General features: G+C 37.5%; 1 protein-coding gene across 2 annotated transcripts in view; it reads left to right on the top strand.

The window, feature by feature from the left end:
* Positions 1-19729, top strand: part of agbl4 (AGBL carboxypeptidase 4) — a 549929-nt gene that overhangs the window by 369397 nt on the left and 160803 nt on the right. The gene's annotated exons all lie outside the window — the stretch shown is intronic.

Raw genomic sequence — 19729 nt, 5'->3', positions numbered from 1 at the left:
AATTTGCGCCCCTCGGATGCCGCCACTGACGGTTAGACATAAATTATGTTCAAAATGTCTTAAGTTCATTCAGATTTTATTTAATTTAAATCTAAGAAGTCATATTTTCAGTGTATTTAACTTATAGATTTTTTTACTTAATAAAAATACCCTAACCAGTTTCTGATGTGAAAGTAACACAGGTCTGCCCATAAGAAATGACGTGTTAGTACAAAGACTTTTAAAGTGGACTTAAAACAGCCATATATATTTTATAAGGGCCTCAAGTGTTGGGTTAGATTAATGTACAGTGTGATATATAGGATATGACACCTTGTTCAAATTCTCATTCCAAACTGACACCCGTTGTGTTACATCTGTGCATTTAATTCTTTCTGTCTTGCTTGCATATTTCAGTCCCCGGTTTTATTTTGGTTTCTCTGTCTATTTTGTTTTTTTCTATAGCCCTAGTGTGATACACGAGGGCTTCTTGCGATTACTCATACACCTGCAGATACTGTATGTCAGATCGCCATGACTACTGAGTCTCATGTGATGTTTGATGTGTGTGCGCTGTATTATGCAAACATCAGTCTCTCTATCTCTAGCATGTTTGCTAACACATGTTCTTCAAGCCTACGCACAAAAGTCTCTTTCTGAAGCTTCTTGACTTCATCCAGCACCAGGAATGAATAGGTAGACAGGTGGCTGGATGTTGCTTTCCCAGTATAGTACATGGTAGTTTCAAATGCTTTATATTCCCTTTTTGAATGTTTAAATGTAAATTCTTAGTTATTGTTTATGTAAAGGTTTTGTGGATTAAATCCAGGATAGCCCATAAGAAGCCAAACACACAAATACAACCTAATGTATCTAAATAATCTAATTTGTAGTACGTTTTGTAGGATTGAAAATATAGAGATTTGTAATATAAAAAATATAGGAATTGATTACTTTGTCACAAATTGTCACAACCCCCATTTCCATACTGTACCATCTGCATTCCTGTGCTTACTGATAGTGATCACAGACTATTGTCACAGCTGTTTATCCAGTACAGTGGGGGTTAAAGGTGTGGTCTTCTGATTGGTCAGTTTGAATGTATCATGTTAGGTTTGGTCACATGGTCAAGGGATAGAGAATAAAGGTCTTGGTTTTCATGAGCTCTGGGCTTTTGCCTTTTGGCATTTGCTTTCTGCCCTCTGCTTTTCTTCTTTACCTGAGTTCTTGGGTTTAGGCCTTTAAGCCAAGACTCCAGTTCTTAATGGTGATTCTCTTTCTTCTAAACTTTATTTCTTTGTCTGTTCTCTATCTTAGCAGGTAATATCTCACATACATTGGAAACAGTTAATTGTTTGTATTAAGTACCATCTCATGCATTTATAGTGTAACCATTTCAATTGTAACTTTAAGTCAGTACTGTTATTAAACCTTTTCATTTACAAATCTGTTGTTTAGTTTTGATTTTGGTTTATACTTAAACGCTACATATTGCAATTCAATATATTTATATTCTAGCAATGCTCTCCCACATATTTTGCTATTATAACCAGTGTTGTTTTCGTCAACGATGACGATAACGAAATGATTTCGTTGACGCACCTATTTTTTATGACGCTTACGCGACGATGACTAGCTAAAAATGTCTCTAAGGTGACGAAAACATGACGAGACGCTTTCGAGTTTTCGTTGACGAGACGAGACGGAACGAAAATGAATGTAAGTCTGACGTTTACAATGCATGTCATTTCTGCATATTTTGCGTGAAATCTGTCTGTTTTTAGCTAAAAAGTATCCGCAATGCTGCCGTTTCCTCTCCTTGTTTTGGGTCAACACAGTCACGCCCACCACCCGGCTGCCGCCATGCCGCGCACGCGCACCAGATTTCAAACAACAACACCACACCTGTGGCTGTGGCGAGTTCGAAGGACGTTGCGGAGGCGCCAATAAACGGAAACGATGAGATGATTAATGGACACACTTTCAGTATAATCCATCAGACAGAAAAACGGAATGCATATTGGGAGACGACGGTAAATGTGGCCACAAATAGGGCAAGAATGGGAAGAATACCACCAACCTCAAGCGGCACCTGAAGGCTCATCACGCTAATATTTTTTTGTAAAGGTAACTAACCAGTCACGCTGTTAACAATCATATACATTTTACTCGACATTCGGCTTGTGACACATTTCATGGTAAGCTTAAGGTTTTACATGTATCTACTTGTCAAACCTAAGCCCATTTCCTATACTTTTTGTGGTGTATTTAAATAAGGCAAGGCACGCGTTTCTCATATTTATAAGTGAGGTCTCAGCGTAACACTAGTGATGAGCGAGTCACTCGAAACTCGGATCATTTAACCCGATCCCTAAAATGACTCGAGAACCATGAGTCCTAGTGACCATTAACCCGAGTCAGTTGAGTCCTCTCAGATTTTGCATTAAGAATGAGAAATTGTATAATACACAAAGCTCTGTTTACAACAGAATTACAACAAATAACTCTACATAAGCTGCCATAGGTTCTATAACTTGCAACAACAAGTTAATTTACATCTCCAAATGTCAACTGGGGGTAACGAGTGAGCAAAAAGCTGCTATTCCGGATCGTAATTTCCTGCAGCTCCGAGTCCGAGTACAAAGGGATGCGTGCGCGCGACGATGAGTTGGTCGGCGGCTCTGGGATTCACATAGAGAGTGACTCAACTCATAGAGCTTGAATCCTGGACTAGGAAAAATGAGCCTTGCTCGTGTTATTAACCCACTGACTCATGTAGGCTAATCTGTTGCAATATTTGACTGGCACAATGTTTTGGGTAGAAGCTGCAAATGTTTAAACATTTTAAATCCGAGGACTGCTGCAGCAGTGCTGCTGGAAAGATCCACCACCGACTAACATACACAGCTCCTCTTGTTGACTGAGTCACTCAGAGTGACGCGAGTGGTTCACTCACAGGACCCGTGCAGGAGCGGGCGTCTCTGTCTGGGACTCAATCACAAGATCATGTTCTTGCGTGGATGAGTGACTGTGTGGCTGCATTAACCGAAACCTATCGTGGATCTTTTAAGTCAATCTGAAACAGGACACCTCTCACATCCAAGTCAACAAAGCCTGACATCTTCTAAACGTGGTGTTGATATATTTGTCATTATGAAATGAAACTAAACACACCGAACTTTTACAATTATGTTATTGATAATGTTACCACGGACATGCATGTTTTTTACGAGTTCCCCAGCCGTTTTTTGCGAGCAGAGGAGTCGTAGACTTGTAGCTGCATGCGTGAACTGAGTTGCTTGGTTGGCATTAGTATGATTTAGCGATTGGAATTGGAAGTGACTCAAGTGACTCGAGTGACTCGCACAACCCGGATCATATTAGTGAGTGACTCAGAATAACCCGAATCCTTAAAAAGATCCGGGTTGACCATCACTACGTAACACACAAACTCAACATGAGGGTATATCAGGCTCAACTTTTTTGTTATGACATGCGCAGAAGGCACATCAACTAAAACAATGGCAAGACCTCAGGGAGAACCTTAATGCACATTTTAATAGTATTAAATACACCACACTTTTTAACCTAAATTAATTTGTTAAAAAATACTTTTTTTACTAAAATTGACTTAAACTTGACTAAAACCTTTTTGCGTTTTCGTCGACTAAAACTTGACTAAAACCTTTTTGTGTTTTCGTCGACTAAAACGTGACTAAAACTAACAATTTCATAAGTGACTAAAATGTGACTAAAACTAAAAGCATTTTCGTCCAAAAGACTAAGACTAAAACGAAAACTAAAAGGGCTGCCAAAAACAACACTGATTATAACTGCACTTATTTCCGTCGTTGGTATAGGTTGCAGAAGGGTGAAAATTGACCAGAAATACACAGTTTTATAATATCTTGCTGTTAACATTTCTTAGTCATTTCGGCGTTCCTACAGACTGAACCACTGTAGTGAATCCACCCTTACAGTTTAAAATATGATTTTATCATGGTTTGTTATTTCCTAGACTGAATTGAACTTATTTGTGTATAGTACACTGTGTTTGTGTACTTTCAAACAGCTGTTCAAAGGTTTTCAATGGAGATTTTTTTTTTTTTAATTGTGAACTTTCTGCAAATAGCCTACATCTGAAAAAAGTTGTGTTTTTTTATATTAACAAATTATATATTTTATTAAAGTTTTTGTGGAAGGCTAAGCTACTTTACTTGAATGGTCACATTTAAGGGGATTTGCTATACATTATTTAAAATATTTACACTGGCCTGAGATCAGACTATAGATACCAACACTATGCTTTTTTAAATCAGACTTTAGTCACACAACAAAAGCTCAGTCTTTACTCCATAAATCTGCTTTGGAGACACGTGATAGTAGCTGTCGTTTTTGATTTTGGAAAATATTTTTTGCTTTGTACTGTAAGAGGTGTGTTACACTGAGCAGGACTGCATATAGACCGCTAGTCAAACCGTGTGCTTGACATGCAAATGAACACCTTTTTACATTCGAATGTTTTATTCATGCTTTAAATCCACCATAACAGCGGCAACTGTGTGTTTCTGTATGCATTATTCTTTTATATGCATACTGCTTTTAAAGGGAAATGTATGGTTTTAAAACAGCAGGTTTGGTCCTGTTTGGGTCTCATCACTGTCTGAGTTCGACAGGGTGACAAATCACATTCAGAGCTCACATCACTGTGAAAGCTTAGCCAGTAAAACAGCTATAAAAGAGCACTGTCTCTAATACTCCAGTTAATGCTTTACATTCACCTCTACACTTTTATTGTCTCCCTCTCTTCATTATTCTTAATGCCTCTCTTCTTTCTTTCTGGATGTCTTACCAGTTTTCGGTCTGTCTGTATCTTTTAACTCTCCATTTTCTGACCTATTTGACTGTCTGACCTGTTATCTCTCTGTCTGTATCTTTTTATCTATACATTTCTTTCTTTCTTCCTTTCTGTTTGTCTGGTTGTCTTTCTGACATGTTGTCTGTCTGTCTTTTTTGTCTGTCTGTGTCTTTTTGTCTATCCATGTTTGTTTGTCTTCCTATCTTTTTGTCTGTCAGTTTTTTAACCTGTCGTTAATTTTTTCTGTCTGTCTGTCTGTCTGTCTTTCTTTCTTTGTTTTGTTTTGTCCTTCCTTCCTTCCTTCCTGTCTGCCTGCCTGTCTGGGTTTCTGACCAGTTATCTGTCTGTCTTTGTCTGTCCATTATTTTATTTTCTGTCTGTCTGTCTAGCTGTCTGTCTGTCTGTTTTCTTTCTTTCTTTTGTATGTCTGTTTCTCTTTGTCTATATCTGTCTGTCTGTCTGTCTGTCTGTCTGTCTGTCTGTCTGTCTGTCTGTCTGTTTGTTTGTTTGTTTGTCTGTCTGTCTAACTGGTTAACTGTTTGTCTGAAATAAAGAAAGAAAGAGAAAAGAGAGAGACAGACAGACAGACAACGGATCAGTCAGACAGATCGTCTGACCTGATCTTTTTGTCTGTCTGTCTGTCTAGCTGTCTGTCTGTCTTTCTTTTGTGTTTGTATTCCTTTCTATTTGTCTGTTTGTGTGCATGTCTGTCTGACTTGTCTGTCTGTCTGTCTAACTGGTGTCTGAAAGAAAGAAAGAAAGAAAGAAAGAAAGAATGAATGAAAGAAAGAAAGAAAGAAAGACAAACAGACAGAAGGAAAGAAAAAAGGGTCAGACAAAAAGACAAACAGACAGACAGATCTGTTATCTCTCTGTCTGTCTATCTGTCTTTTTGTCTTTCCATTTATTTATTTTTTCTTTCTTTTTTCTTTCCTTCCTTCCTTCCTTCCTTCGTCCCTTCCTTCCTTCCTGTCTGTCTGTCTGTCTGTCTTTTTGTCTGTCCCTTTCTTTCTTCCTTCGTCCCTTCCTTCCTTCCTGTCTGTCTGTCTGTCTGTCTTTTTGTCTGTCCCTTTCTTTCTTTTTTCTTTCATTATTTTTCTTTCCTCCTTCCTTCCTTCCTTCGTCCCTTCCTTCCTTCCTTCCTTTCTGTCTGCCTGTCTTTTTGTCTGTCCCTTTCTTTCTTTTTTCTTTCGTTCTTTTTCTTTCCCCCTTCCTTCCTTCGTTCCTTCCTTCCTTCCTGTCTGCCTGTCTTTCTGACCTGTTATCTGTCTGTCTGTCTGTCCCTTTCTTTCTTTCTTTCTTTCTTTCTTTCTTCCTTTCTTTCTTCCTGTCTGCCTGTCTTTCTCACCTGTTATTTGTTTGTCTGTCTTTCTGTCTGTCCCTTCCTTTCTTCCTTTCTTTCTTCCTTCCTTCCTTCCTGTCTGCCTGTCTTTCTGACCTGTTATATGTCTTTCTGTCTGTCTTTTTGCCTTTCCCTTTCTTTCTTTCTTTCTTTCTTTCTTTCTTTCTTTCTTTCTTTCTTTCTTTTTTTATTCTTTCTTTCTTTCTTCCTTCCTTCCTTGCTGTCTGCCTGTCTGGGTTTCTGACCTGTTATCTGTCTGCCTTTGTCTGTCCATTTCTTTCTTTCTTTCTTTCTTTCTTTCTTTCTTTCTTTCTTCCTTCCTTTCTTTCTTCCTGTATTTCTTCCTGTCTGCCTGTCTTTCTCACCTGTTATCTGTTTGTCTGTCTTTCTGTCTGTCCCTTCCTTTCTTCCTTGTTTACTTTTTTCCTTCCTTCCTTCCTTCCTGTCTGCCCGTCTTTCTGACCTGTTATATGTCTTTCTGTCTGTCTTTTTGCCTTTCTTTCTTTCTTTCTTTCTTTCTTTCTTTCTTTCTTTCTTTCTTTCTTTCTTTCTTTCTTTCTTTCTTTCTTTCTTTCTTTCTTTCTTTCTTTCTTCCTGTCTGCCTGTCTGCCTGTCTTTCTGACCTGTTATTTGTCTGTCTTTGTCTGTCCATTATTTTCTTTCTGTCTGTCTGTCTGTCTGTCTGTTTTTGTCTGTCCATTTCTTTCTTTCTTTCTTTCTTTCTTTCTTTCTTTCTTTCTTTCTTTCTTTCTTTCTTTCTTTCTTTCTTTCTCTCTCTCTCTCTTTCTTTCTTTCTTTCTTTCTTTCTTTCTTTCTCTCTTTCTTTCTTTCTTTCTTTCTTTCTTTCTTTCTTTCTCTCTTTCTTTCTTTCCTTTTTTCTTTCTTACTTTCTGTCGTGTGTTCTGGCTGAGGGATTCTTCAGGAGAGATTGAGGTCATTATGGTTCAGGTGGAAAGGGAGTGACCGTGCAGTAAAACACAGAATTGTCAGTAATTAGCTTCATAATCAACCCGGTCATTTAAGTGCTGTACGCAGTAATACTGGCCCTCTACAAGGACACATACAGTACACTGCAATGTCATTAACACCCACTCTCCTCCTCCTCTTCTCTCTTTATAACTTTGCTCTCTAAGCCCCCCGTGAAAGAGGGATTTCCTCCAGTTAGTAACAGTGCCTTGTTAAGGGTCTCTGCCTCACAAAGCAAATGAGCTGTTTAAGGATTTACTGTATGCATATCAACACTAGACTCATCCAAACAAAGTAGTTGGGCAGATAATCACTCAAACTAATGGTCATAAAGCCACTGATCCATTGTGCAAAGTGGGGTTGTGGGACTGACCAGTACAAAACACTCTCAGGAAGAGTCGATATCTTTAGACTTTGTTTTGAAAAAACTTGCATGCATTGTATTGTTTTTTTAATATTGCATACACATTTCATGTATTTTCTGGTTGTGTTCTTTTAAAGAGACTGTGAAATAATTATGGTCATTATTACCATTGAAAAAACAACAAATCTAATGGTGGCCTACTGTAAGATTTTGCACTTTATTATTGTTTTAAATCAGCATGGCTGTGACTAATAAATGGTCCTAATGCACGATTGCAAGTGTGATATCCCAGTACTCATGTTCTCATATAATAACTGTTGTCCAATCATCAGGTTTTGGGACCGAACGCAGCTGTTAGAAATGTTAGATTATACAGCATATAACACAAACTCTGTACCTTCTTTGCATGATTGTGCAGACATATATAAACGTGCCATCATGCGAAATGATGGCGTCTGTTCTGTCTCATCTCTACTCCTCTAATATGATTTGTCCAGGTATTGATACCCCTGGGCCCTTAACCTCCACCCCCCATATCTTGGAACAACCTCACCCCCATTTTCCACGCTAACACAATTAGCATCTCTTCAATATTGTTCGGCATTTCATTTTTCGGCTTTAATTAACAAATTTAATTTGCTCAAACCGCTGTGAAAACAAATTAAAAAGCGTGCAGAATTAAGACGCACAGCTCTGTGGATGCGGCTAAGGTGATTACAGATGCGTCAAATTACTGCATTCTTGTTGCTTTTGTGCGGAGGGGGGGAAATGTTGTCTGTGTGTGTGTGTTGCGTGGGTTTTGTATACTTATAAAGTGAGATCAGTAGTGTGGGCTGGTGCACTGGGATTTCAAAAGGTGTCTGTTATGGATTATCATTACATCGCTGTATTCTCAGTAGTATCCATGTTTAGGCACTTTAAAACTCATTTTCAGTCTTTTTTAGATTCATGCAGTGCTGTGAATCTGCCTCTTCCAAGGTTACCAGCCAACTGTAAAATTCCTCTTCCTTTTGCTTTTTCTTACGCTTCCCTTTAATCTTAAGTAATAGCCTTACATGAATAGCTGTAAAAAAAATGCAGCATGAATAACAACTTAATTATGCAGTCAATTCAACCTACTCTTTTTAGTAAGTTGACTTAACTTAATTAGTTAAGTTAAAGTAACTAGTGATACTCCGATATATCGGCCGCTGATTTTTGATTCATTTGAAACCATCGACATATTGGCAATAGCATGAGAAAGGCCGATAACAATTGTTTATTAATTTACAGCGTGAACACAATAAGTTGCATGTCTGTTATAAATCCAGCATTTAAAAAAATTAATTATCAAAATAATTAAATACTTCCCAAAACAATAAAAAAATAAAATCTGTACAAATTATAGAAAATAAAAGCTGTACATATTATAGTTTGTCAGACATGTAATGGAAAAATAGTAAATCACGTAGTTAATCACGTTCAGGGTATTTTGGGAAAATGTCTATTTTGGGCTTTTTTCAAAATCTCAGAATTCTTTTTTCGATGTTAAATAGATCCAATCTATGTTCAGTAAAAGCTAGCTAATAGACTGCATAAATTTGTATAGTATTGTTTAAAAGTGTCGGCCAATAGTTGTCTGTTTAAATCGGTATCGCCACCCCCAATCTTATCGGTGCATCCCTAGAAGTAACGTAAAAGTATATCTTGAATAATATAATTTGTGGACCCAATGCAACAGGCATACAAAAGCTTTGATGCATCTTTAAAAAATGATTTGAAAAAACAAACATCACTTTTTGTCACCACTTGTGAAAACCCAGCTAAGGTCTTTTTCCCAATTAAATTCCCAAGAGAGAGGCCATCATGAAAACCTTGACCCTAAGTTAAAATACTCTTTATTAAGGTACTGTGCCCGGTTGCATGAAAGTCCTTAAGCTAAGAAATCCCTTAAATATAAGGTTAAGGGTACCCTTAATAAAAAATGGGTTGCAAGAAAAACCCTTAAGTGAACCTTAAGGCTGTCAATAAGTATTTACCCTTGAATGCTAAAGTATTACCTTAAGTTCTGCTATGCGTTGCTACAAAGTCCTTAAGTCCCATTTTCCCTTAAAAACTTAAGGGACTAAAACAGGTCCCTTAACGTCACACGCGATGACTGATTTTATGGTTTTTTTAAGAAAATGAAGCACAAACGCGCATTTCTAACAATCGAAATAATCCCTAGAGAAAAGTGATGCGCATTTATCAGAAGAATGGCGGTTTGATCGTCCGTCAAAATAAAGTGTTTCCAGTTTGAATTACTTTGAGTATTCATGCATGCGGCACTTTACAGTCTGTTATTTGCGATGTTTCATTGTACACAAATTCGCCGTCTGTTGAGCTGCGTGCGTTGATTTGTTTATGCTGTGAGATTTTGTAACCGTAGCAACTGCTTCTCCGCTGCCGTGTTTTGGCAGAGACTATCGTAAAATACTTAGTATCAACACTTAGGTAAGGGTGACAGTTAAGACCTTTGTTGCAACGCTCTTAAATAAATCCCTTACCTCAGGGATTTTTTCTCCCTCAGGGAAACCCTCACTTAAGGAGTTTCATGCAACCGGGCACTGACCCTTACTGTATACCAACACTGTGCAGTGTCCTGCAGTTTACCTGGGAAAATGTAACATATAGCATACAGTACATAATTAATACATGTGACTACTTTTATTTGAGTTTTGTGCTATATATGTTTACAAAGTGGTTGGGTTTGTGTTTTTTCAGATGTATAAAATTAAATGCGTCTAATGTGACACATAAGGCAAACAACCTTGAAACGTAAACAAAGGTTGTAATAAGCTGCTGGCTGCTAGAGGGCGCTTCTTCATATAACGTAACTGTATGTCGTAATAAGCTTACGTAATAAGCAGCTCGTTATTTATAGAGGACAGTTTCCAGCATTCTAACATTTGCATTAGTTTGCTTAATAGAACTGTTATCATATGATAGATTTATAGTTTTCATACTTTAACACTTGACATCACTAGAGAAAATGGCAGCAGTTTTCAATGACAGTCAGTCAATGGTAAATGGGTAAAAGATCTAATGAAGTACTGCAAAAAGAAGCTTTAGGAAACTGCAGAAGTTACTGAAGGATATGATTGACTTTTTCAGCATGGTCTTGCATTTGGAACAAGGAGTCTTTTCCACTTGCGTGAAAAGTAGGCCACCTTTTAAAAAAATTAAATACAATAAAAAAAAGGCAAGGTCTCTTTTAACAAAGAATATAATATTGCCAAAGTGCAGAGTTCAGACTTGCTTCCCACACAGATTTCATGGCCCAAAAATATTTCGAAGCCCATTTCTAGGCCAATATTGCAGTGTGCTCACTGACCTGAGGACAGTTACAATGGCAAAATGAATGCTTGAGACTTCAGATGGTTGACATTTGGTCAGTTGTTTTATATTAAAAAAATCTATGCAACCAGCTGCTTTGATTTTATTCTGAGAATAATAATACTTTGAAGTATATATATCAACCAGTAAAATTGCTACTGTTTTTTTTTTATATATAAGACAATATTAGAATTCAATATATAATACAGTTTTTCATTTTATTGCAAGGCAATATTGTTGATAATGTACATCATCCCTCACATTTGGGCTTTTTTTCTCTTTTGTATGGATATATTGCAGTGTTGTTTCTCTACATTGGCTGTTAAAGGAATAGTTACGAGAAAATTACCTCATCATTTACTCACATTAATGCAATCATAGGTGTACATGACGTCCTTTCTTTAGCTGAACACATTTAGAGTTGTATTATAGTGTTATTTATGTCTTTTGAAGCAAAATGAGAAAGAAGACGACTGTGAAAGAAAACAATATTTTGGGGGTCTCTCAATTGATACATTGTGTTTGAATGTAAACACATCTAGCTCCATGCCAGTAAGACAAGCACTGATTCTCGTAAGTCTCATGAATAGTCAAGAACCATGCGAGAACCAACACTCAAAAAAAATGTTTGTTCATTCAACTTAATTGAATTAAGGAAAACTTTTCCACGAAATTAGTTTTGGCTTGTATAACAGTAATAGAATACGTTAATTTAAACAATGTGTTAAAATGTTTTGGTCATACAAATATCTTGTTCAATAAACTGACTTCAGTTAAGGAAAACTTTTCCACGCAATTAATTCTGGTCTGTTCAACAAAGACAAAACAAGTTAATGTCAGTTTCTATATCATACTTATTAGCATAAGCACATGTTTGCATGCTGCTGATAATAATAGTAATAATAACATTGGATGAGCATCTGAGTAGAGACTGATCTCCAGACAGGCATTACCACAGTAAGTGCTCATTGTGAAACGTACGTCCCATCCACAACTTAACCACAAGCACCACTCTTCTGCTCGATGGCAACCAAACAATTCCAAAAAATATAACACAAACTCTTCTAAATCAATAAGATAAATGAACATTAAACACTATAAAGTCTTTCTCTTTACCTAAAAATGCATAAAATAACACTCAATTTTAGCAACAAAAACAATTCATGTGGTCCCAACCTAAAATGATTAAGTGAATGTAATTTTTTAAAATTTAAGTGGATTGAACATAATAAGATTAAGTTGAGACAAAAAACTGTGGTATTGTGTGGTATTAACATGTTTTATTTAAATAAATTGAACAAATTGCAAAAATATATTTTTTTGAGTGCAGATCCACGGCCCATATAGAAATATCAACAAAAATCATTCATGTGGTCCCCACATAAAATGATTAAGTTAATGTAATTTTTTAAAACTTAAGTGGATTGAACATGATAAAATTAGGTTGAGACAAAAAATACATAAATTGTGTTGTATTAACTTGTTTCATTTGAGTAAATTAGACAATGTTCAAAAATATTTTTTTGAGTGAATTATCGGATAACGTCTGCATGGAGCTGGGGTGCCGCCATTTTTACCTAGATGTGTTTACATTTACACACGAGGTATTGATTGCTAAACACAGAAAATATTGTTTTCTCTCACAAGCATATCACTTTAGAAGACATATTAACCTGGAGTTGTATTGATTCATTTTTAATGATGGATGGGCTTCAGATAAATGGGTACTATTCAATTTCATTACAAAGCAAGAGGCAGGATATTATTTCATATTACTCTGACTGTGTTTGGCTGAAGAAAGGAAATCATAGGATGGCATTAAAGTGAGTAAATGATGGAGTAATTTTCAATTCTGGTGAGTTAACTGATTTCCACTTCAGTAACCACTGTATACCAAATAAATTCAGGAAAATATGATCTCAATTACAATTAAAGCATTTGTCTTGATAAAACAAATATTTTGCTTTGATGGGACAAGTTAAAGACATTTCAGCATTGTCAGAATGACATATAACCTCAGTTTATATTCTATATATGCGAACAATACAAATATAAATCATATTATTTTGGCAAATAAATTTTGCTCTCTCTCCCTCTCTCTCTGTCTCTGCGTATGCATTATAATCCAGGTATTAAAAACTCTGTATCAGTCTAAAAGCATCTGTTGCTTGTCACGCAGTCTTATCAGTTTCTACCATGTAACATTTTCATTGAACATATATGCTGTCACTTTCTGTCTTATCTCTCACAGCAGAGGACACAAATTTTTGTGTTTCAGCCTCTTTTCTTTTCCATCTCAATGCATGTTGGAGCCCCATGGTTTGGCATTCTTCGGAGATACAGCCGAGATGTCATTCATATCGGTATTAAACATGAAATGGGTCGTCTTTTCTACAGCGTTTTAAAGGAAACCTTATCTAATGTAATGACTGACATGCCTTTGGGTTTTGAAACTTTTTCATAAACCAGGCTTCACAGATGCCCAGAAATTGTCACGGTTTTGTCCTTACAGTGTCATTAACTTAGCATTCCAACAGCACACCGCTTCACGTATCACTCGCTTTACCCGGCGAGATTTTCTGAATGCCAGCGGGACAGATTCATAACTCAGACAAATCCTGTCACCATAAATCCAAAACATTTTCCACCTTTAGTCACAGTTGTCAAGGATAATGATGTCCTACAATGCATTCTGCTTTTCCATTGCTCTAAAATGCCATTTCGAAAGCAAAGCAGTCATGGCCAGACTAGCTTTTTTAATCCCTGTGATACACTCAAATGCAATATGCACAGTATATGATTGGCATTCAGACATCACATTTATCTGTCAATTTGAATTTATTGCTTTCTTTTTATAGGCAGGTAATGAAGTAGCCACAATGATGCATGTTTGTAAATGCATCTTTGTTATTTTAATGGCTGTTTCCATTCTGCTTAAGCAAATGTAACATAAAGGCCTTTAATCTGACCCTGTATGTGAAATATCTTATAATCTAATTATGAGATTATGAGCATCAAAGTTTAATTTCAATCATTGATTTCACATTTATTTCACGACCTTACTCAGTCAATTTTAAAGATATCAAGGATATATTTTATATACAGAATGCTCGTTACATTATATAGGATGATTTTAAAACCGTAAATCACAAAAACATTAACAGGGTTTTCACAGACTGGGTCACATTTATTAAATGAGGGAGTTCATAGTGTATATTCATAGATATGTACACTAGATGTCGCCTTGGCTACGGCAGTTCATTGGACCGAATGCGTCAAACAGAGCCGCCATCTTGAAACAGGGGAATCCCGCATCAGCGTCATTGTAGGCAATGGTGTAACGGAAATAAAATCACCATAAATCGTCATGAATGCGATTTTCTTCGTTTTCTTTTGGTTCATTTCAACTGTCAGACATATATTTAGCATTGGGTCAAGAAAAAAAGTAAAGTTTTAAAATTTTGAAAATCGACTTTTTCTAACTGTAATGCATAGTGCTAGTAGCCCTAACATCCATACGCAGCACAAAAGTCCGGCATCGTCCATGTATTCGAAGTACAGGCGGAGATAGCAGCTTTACCCAGATACTTTCTATGACAAGACCCCTGTCCTAAGATGGCGGCGGTTTTGACGCATGCTTAGAACCCCAAGGCGACATCTAGTGTATATATCTATGGTGTATATTAAAAAAAGTACACATCGTATTTGGGACAACGGAAACTTTATCGTGCATGATTCAGCAGTACACACTACTTTATTTGCTAGATTACTTTATTTCTTATGGAGTCTACTAAAGTGATTTTCTTTGCTGATATAACCGCATAGGCAAGAAAAACTTCGCAAGACAATTAAATCACACATAAAATCGTGGACCGCCCTACAAACAGGCAATAATAGCAATTTACAAGATCATCCAACACTGTAGCGCTCACTTCTGTATAAATTGACATTGAAAGCTGCAGCATCATGGTCCATCAGAAACGTGCCAGGACAGCACTGTTTATGCACTTATGCCTGACCTTTCAGTCTTTACCTCTGTTGATATTCGAAAGATGTGGAATAATCAGATTAGGAAATGGCTGCGGCCCTCCACGTGTCTTCTGCATCCCCGGTGGGTCACCCTGAAGAGATCGATGCAAACAGTTTAAATGTAAGCAAGCAGTTACATAAGGATGTATTGACTAAACAGGTGCACTACTTTTACTGTATACAGTGTGTAATATTAATATAAGTTAGAGGAAATAGTCAAAATATGTACCCTTGTCAATGGGGTAGTGTTCTTTAAATATGTCCTAATTAGGGATGGATAACGATTAATTGCGATTAATCTGTAACAGAATAAAAGTTTTTGTTTACATCATTTATGTGTGTGTGAACTGTGCATAATAACTTTGTATAGATTAATGCACACAAAAGTTTACATGTGTATATACATTTGTATATTTATGTATAATTTATATTATATAAATATAAATACTTAATATATATATTTTTTTTCTTCTTAAAATTATACATGCATGTGTGCATATTTATATATACATAATTATTATACACAGTTCACACACACATATATGATGTAAACAAAAACATATATTCTGCTATAGATTAATCGCGATTAATCGTTTTGCATCCCTACTCCTAATATGTCCCATTAGGTACAGATATGTATACATTTTGTCCTTATATGTATTTTTGAGGTGCTAATAAGCTCTAATATGAACTACAAACTAATACGAAGGTGTACTTTTTGACAGCTAATGTACATATTTTGACCTGACAGTGTACAGTATATGTAAAAAGCTGCGCTATGGAGGTATTTATTGTAAGTCATTGTTGAAGCACAAAAATAAGCATTTTTATTAAAGTGCAACTGCATTTATAGTGCTTAAAGGGATAATTTACCCTAAAATGAGAATAATGTCATTAATGACTCACCCTCATGTGGTTCCAAACCCGTAAGACCTCCGTTCATCTTTGGAACACAGTTTAGGATGTTTTATATTTAGTCCGAGAGCTTGTTGCCCCTTTATTAAAGGGGACAGAGAATGAAAAACCATTTTTATCTTGTCTTTGTTGAATAACGGTAGTATACCCACATTCACGAGCATACAAAAAGTGCTAAACATGCTGAACATCTCAGTCTCATAGAAATTCCTCTTTTAGAAATGTCAGCCAGAAAACGGCCCAATCTGAAAAACTGATGCTTATGACATCACAGGCATCTAACTGCCCCTCCACTTTAAAAATAATTGGCTACATTGTTTGAGTGGCAGCAAAGTCAGCCAATCAGTAATGAGATTGCAAGTTAAGCCAGAAGGGGGAGACAAATAGGTGCAAAACCATTTGTTTAAAATCCCCCACCCTAATAGAGCTATCTGAGAGAGGTTTTTAGGAAGCTTCTAAGGCATTACAGACCTAAACAAAAAAATTTTGTCTACATGTCACATCACAGAACAAGGATAAATAGCCCGTTCAATCACTCTATGTCACCTTTAAAAATCCACGTACGGTATAGTGTCCATGTCCAGAAAGGTAATAAAAACATCATCAAAGTAGTCCATGTGACATCAGTGGTTCAGTTAGAATGTGTTGAAGCATCGAAAATACATTTTGGTCCAAAAATAACAAAAATTACGACTTTATTCAGCATTGTCTTCTCTTCCGCGTCTATTGTGAAGCGCATGCGCGAGACTAAAGTCACATAACTGCAGTGAGAGAGGTCACAAAATCAACTTGTGTAGGACATAGACAGCAAAGCTTAGTTTCTGAACAGTGCTTGTGTTTCTGCTCTGACACAGAATAGATGCTCCAGCAAATCCAATTTCCCCAAAATGACTTTTCAGTCAGTGAAGACTGGAAATATACTAAGATAATACACTAACCGATGTACTTCAGCAGATTATCCTGACTGCTCAGAACCAATTTAGTTAGCTCGGTTTCTTTTGTTAATCAGAGTTATGAATCATAAAGCTTTTTGAGCAATCATTTTTTCATTCTAATGCGTTGCTGTTGGCACAACAGGGTTTCTGTCATCCGGTATCATAGCAACAGATGCTTCGCATAGGTACTTTCTCTGAAGCTCAATAAAAGAGACTTTCATTTCAAAGCTGAAAATTACAGTGCGCACACTTTACGGATGTCTCGGGAGGGTCGCCGTAACTTTCAGCCTTTTTAGATCGTTTTGTAAGTACAGTCGACCTTCTCGTGGGCTGGGGTTATGGCACGTGATGTGAAATTGTCGCTCCCCCGTAGCAGCGTGTCGCATTCGGCAGGATAACACAGCAGAGCGTGTTGCCTCCTCTCAGAGCTGGCGGGAGGTCATTGATCTCACGTCTCTGTAAATATCGGTTCACGCATGGTGCTTGCAGCTTTTCATCTGAAGTGGGTTTGTTGGGATGGAAGGGTGAAAGAGGAGATTGGGGTCGGAGTTTAGATGGGCATCCTGTTTAGATTTTTGTACACATTTATCCAGATGCCCGCTTTTGTATTCGAAGTAGAAAGGAAATGAGCTTCGGCTGGTCAACAGTAAATGAAGTTTATTCTGGGGGGCAGTTCTTCACTGAAACCTTAAATTGGGCATCTTGTGGGTGACCAGTGGTCATTAAGGAGAATTTTCTAACATATACTAATCTAAAGGATTATTAGGAACACCATACTGATACTGTGTTTGACCCCCTTTCATCTTCAGAGCTGCCTTAATTCTACGTGGCATTGATTTAACAAGGTGCTGAAAGCATTCTTTAGAAATGTTGGCCCATATTGATAGGAAAGCATCTTGCAGTTGATGGAGATTTGTGAGATGCACATCCAGGGCACTAAGCTTCCATTCCATCACATCCCAAATATGCTCCATTGGGTTCAGATCTGGTGAGTGTGGGGGCCATTTTAGTACACTGAACACATTGTCATGTTCAAGAAACCAATTTGAAATTATTCGAGCTTTGTGACATGGTGCATTATCCTGCTGGAAGTAACCATCAGAGGATGGGTACATGGTGGTCATAAAGGGATGGACATGGTCAGAAACAATGCTCAGGTAGGCCGTGACATTTAAATGATGCCCAATTGGCACTAAGGGGCCTAAAGTGTGCCAAGAAAACATCCCCCACACCATTACACCACCACCACCAGCCTGCACAGTGGTAACAAGTCATGATGGATCCATGCTCTCATTCTGTTTGAGCCAAATTCTGACTCTACCATCTAAATGTCTCAACAGAAATCGAGACTCATCAGACCAGGCAACAGTTTTCCAGTCTTTAACTGTGCAATTTTGGTGAGCAAATTGTAGCCTCTTTGTCCTATTTGTAGTGGAGATGAGTGGTACCCGGTGGGGTCTTCTGCTGTTGTAGCCCATCCGCCTCAAGGTTGTGCGTGTTGTGGCTTCACAAATGCTTTGCTGCATACCTTGGTTGTAAGGAGTGGTTATTTCAGTCAAAGTTACTCTTCTATCAGCTTGAATCAGTCGGCCCATCCTGCTCTGATCTCTAGCATCAACAATGCATTTTTGCCCACATGACTGTCGCATACTGGATGTTTTTCCCTTTTCACACCATTCTTTGTAAACCCCTAGAAATGGTTGTGCGTGAAAATCCCAGTAACTGAGCAGATTGTGAAATACTCAGACCGTTCCGTCTGGCACCAACAAGCATGCCATGCTCAAAATTGCTTAAATCACCTTTCTTTCTCATTCTGACATTCAGTTTGGGGTTCAGAAGATTGTCTTGACCAGGACCACACCCCTAATTGCATTGAAGAAACTGCAATGTGATTGGTTTATTAGATAATTGCATTAATGAGAAATTGAACAGGTGTTCCTAATAATCCTTTAGGTGAGTGTATCTTGCAATGCGTACGTTTATGTAATATAATTAAAACGCAATATTAAAGTATTTTTAAAGTCACTACAGGTGTTGCCATATGACCAAGACACTAATGCCTTCTTTAAAGTACCCACTTACAGTAAGTGCACAACAATGCAGTCACTTTTAAATTAAACTTGCTCTTCCTAGTATGCAGTGAAACCAAATAAACATCCTGTAGACCACCATACATACCCAAACTCCTTACATCAGTGCACAGATTGATATCAACCCCCTTCCTGCAGCTATAAATCCAATTATAGCCTCACAAGTGATTACAATGTTATTGTTTTTTTCTTTTTTTTGCCTACCACCCCTTTTACTTATTTCATCCCTTCTTCTCTCTGTGTCTCTCTCTCTCTCCATCTGTCCATTCTCTTATCCCTATTCCCTCATCCTCTTTCTCTCCTCCAGCGTCTATTCACACTTAACTCACTTTGATGCTCCATTTATCACATTGCAGAACGTCCCTCAGGGAATGAATTGTCTTCCGAGGGTCCGGCCTGAAATGGCTCCGCTCTTTATTGAACATTATGTAGTCTGCACTTAGTCCCCCATGATGTCATCGCTGCCTTGCATTAGTCTAATTTGTAACATGCAACATCCTTTTCTTTTCAGTTCATGTAAGCCCTCCTCTCCTTTGTTGTCGTTTCTTCTTACGTCTTATCTGAAATGCAAACATCAGTGAGAGAGAAAGAGAGGGATGGAAGGGTTTGGTCTTGCTTACGGCCTCTCAGGGCGATCTTTCTCAGGATGGACCTGATAGAGCAGATAGAAAGAGATGATGGAGAGAGGTCTTTACCGCCAGCAAGATCTGCCCTTCTAATTGGCCTTTATAAATATTTAATGGCATCAAGATGAAATTCAATCATGGCTTTTAAGTGCTGAATAGGTTGGATATAGAGTTGACTGCGGTGTGATTAGATTTCTCTGGGCTGGGACTGCTGCCCTTCTGCAGGTGGGTAGCAAGACGTTTCAGGTCTGAGGGGAGTGTGAACGCTCCT

Source organism: Paramisgurnus dabryanus, chromosome 11 (assembly GCF_030506205.2).
Source record: "Paramisgurnus dabryanus chromosome 11, PD_genome_1.1, whole genome shotgun sequence".
NCBI lineage: Eukaryota > Metazoa > Chordata > Actinopteri > Cypriniformes > Cobitidae > Paramisgurnus > Paramisgurnus dabryanus.
This window is presented reverse-complemented; position numbering and strand designations above follow the sequence as displayed.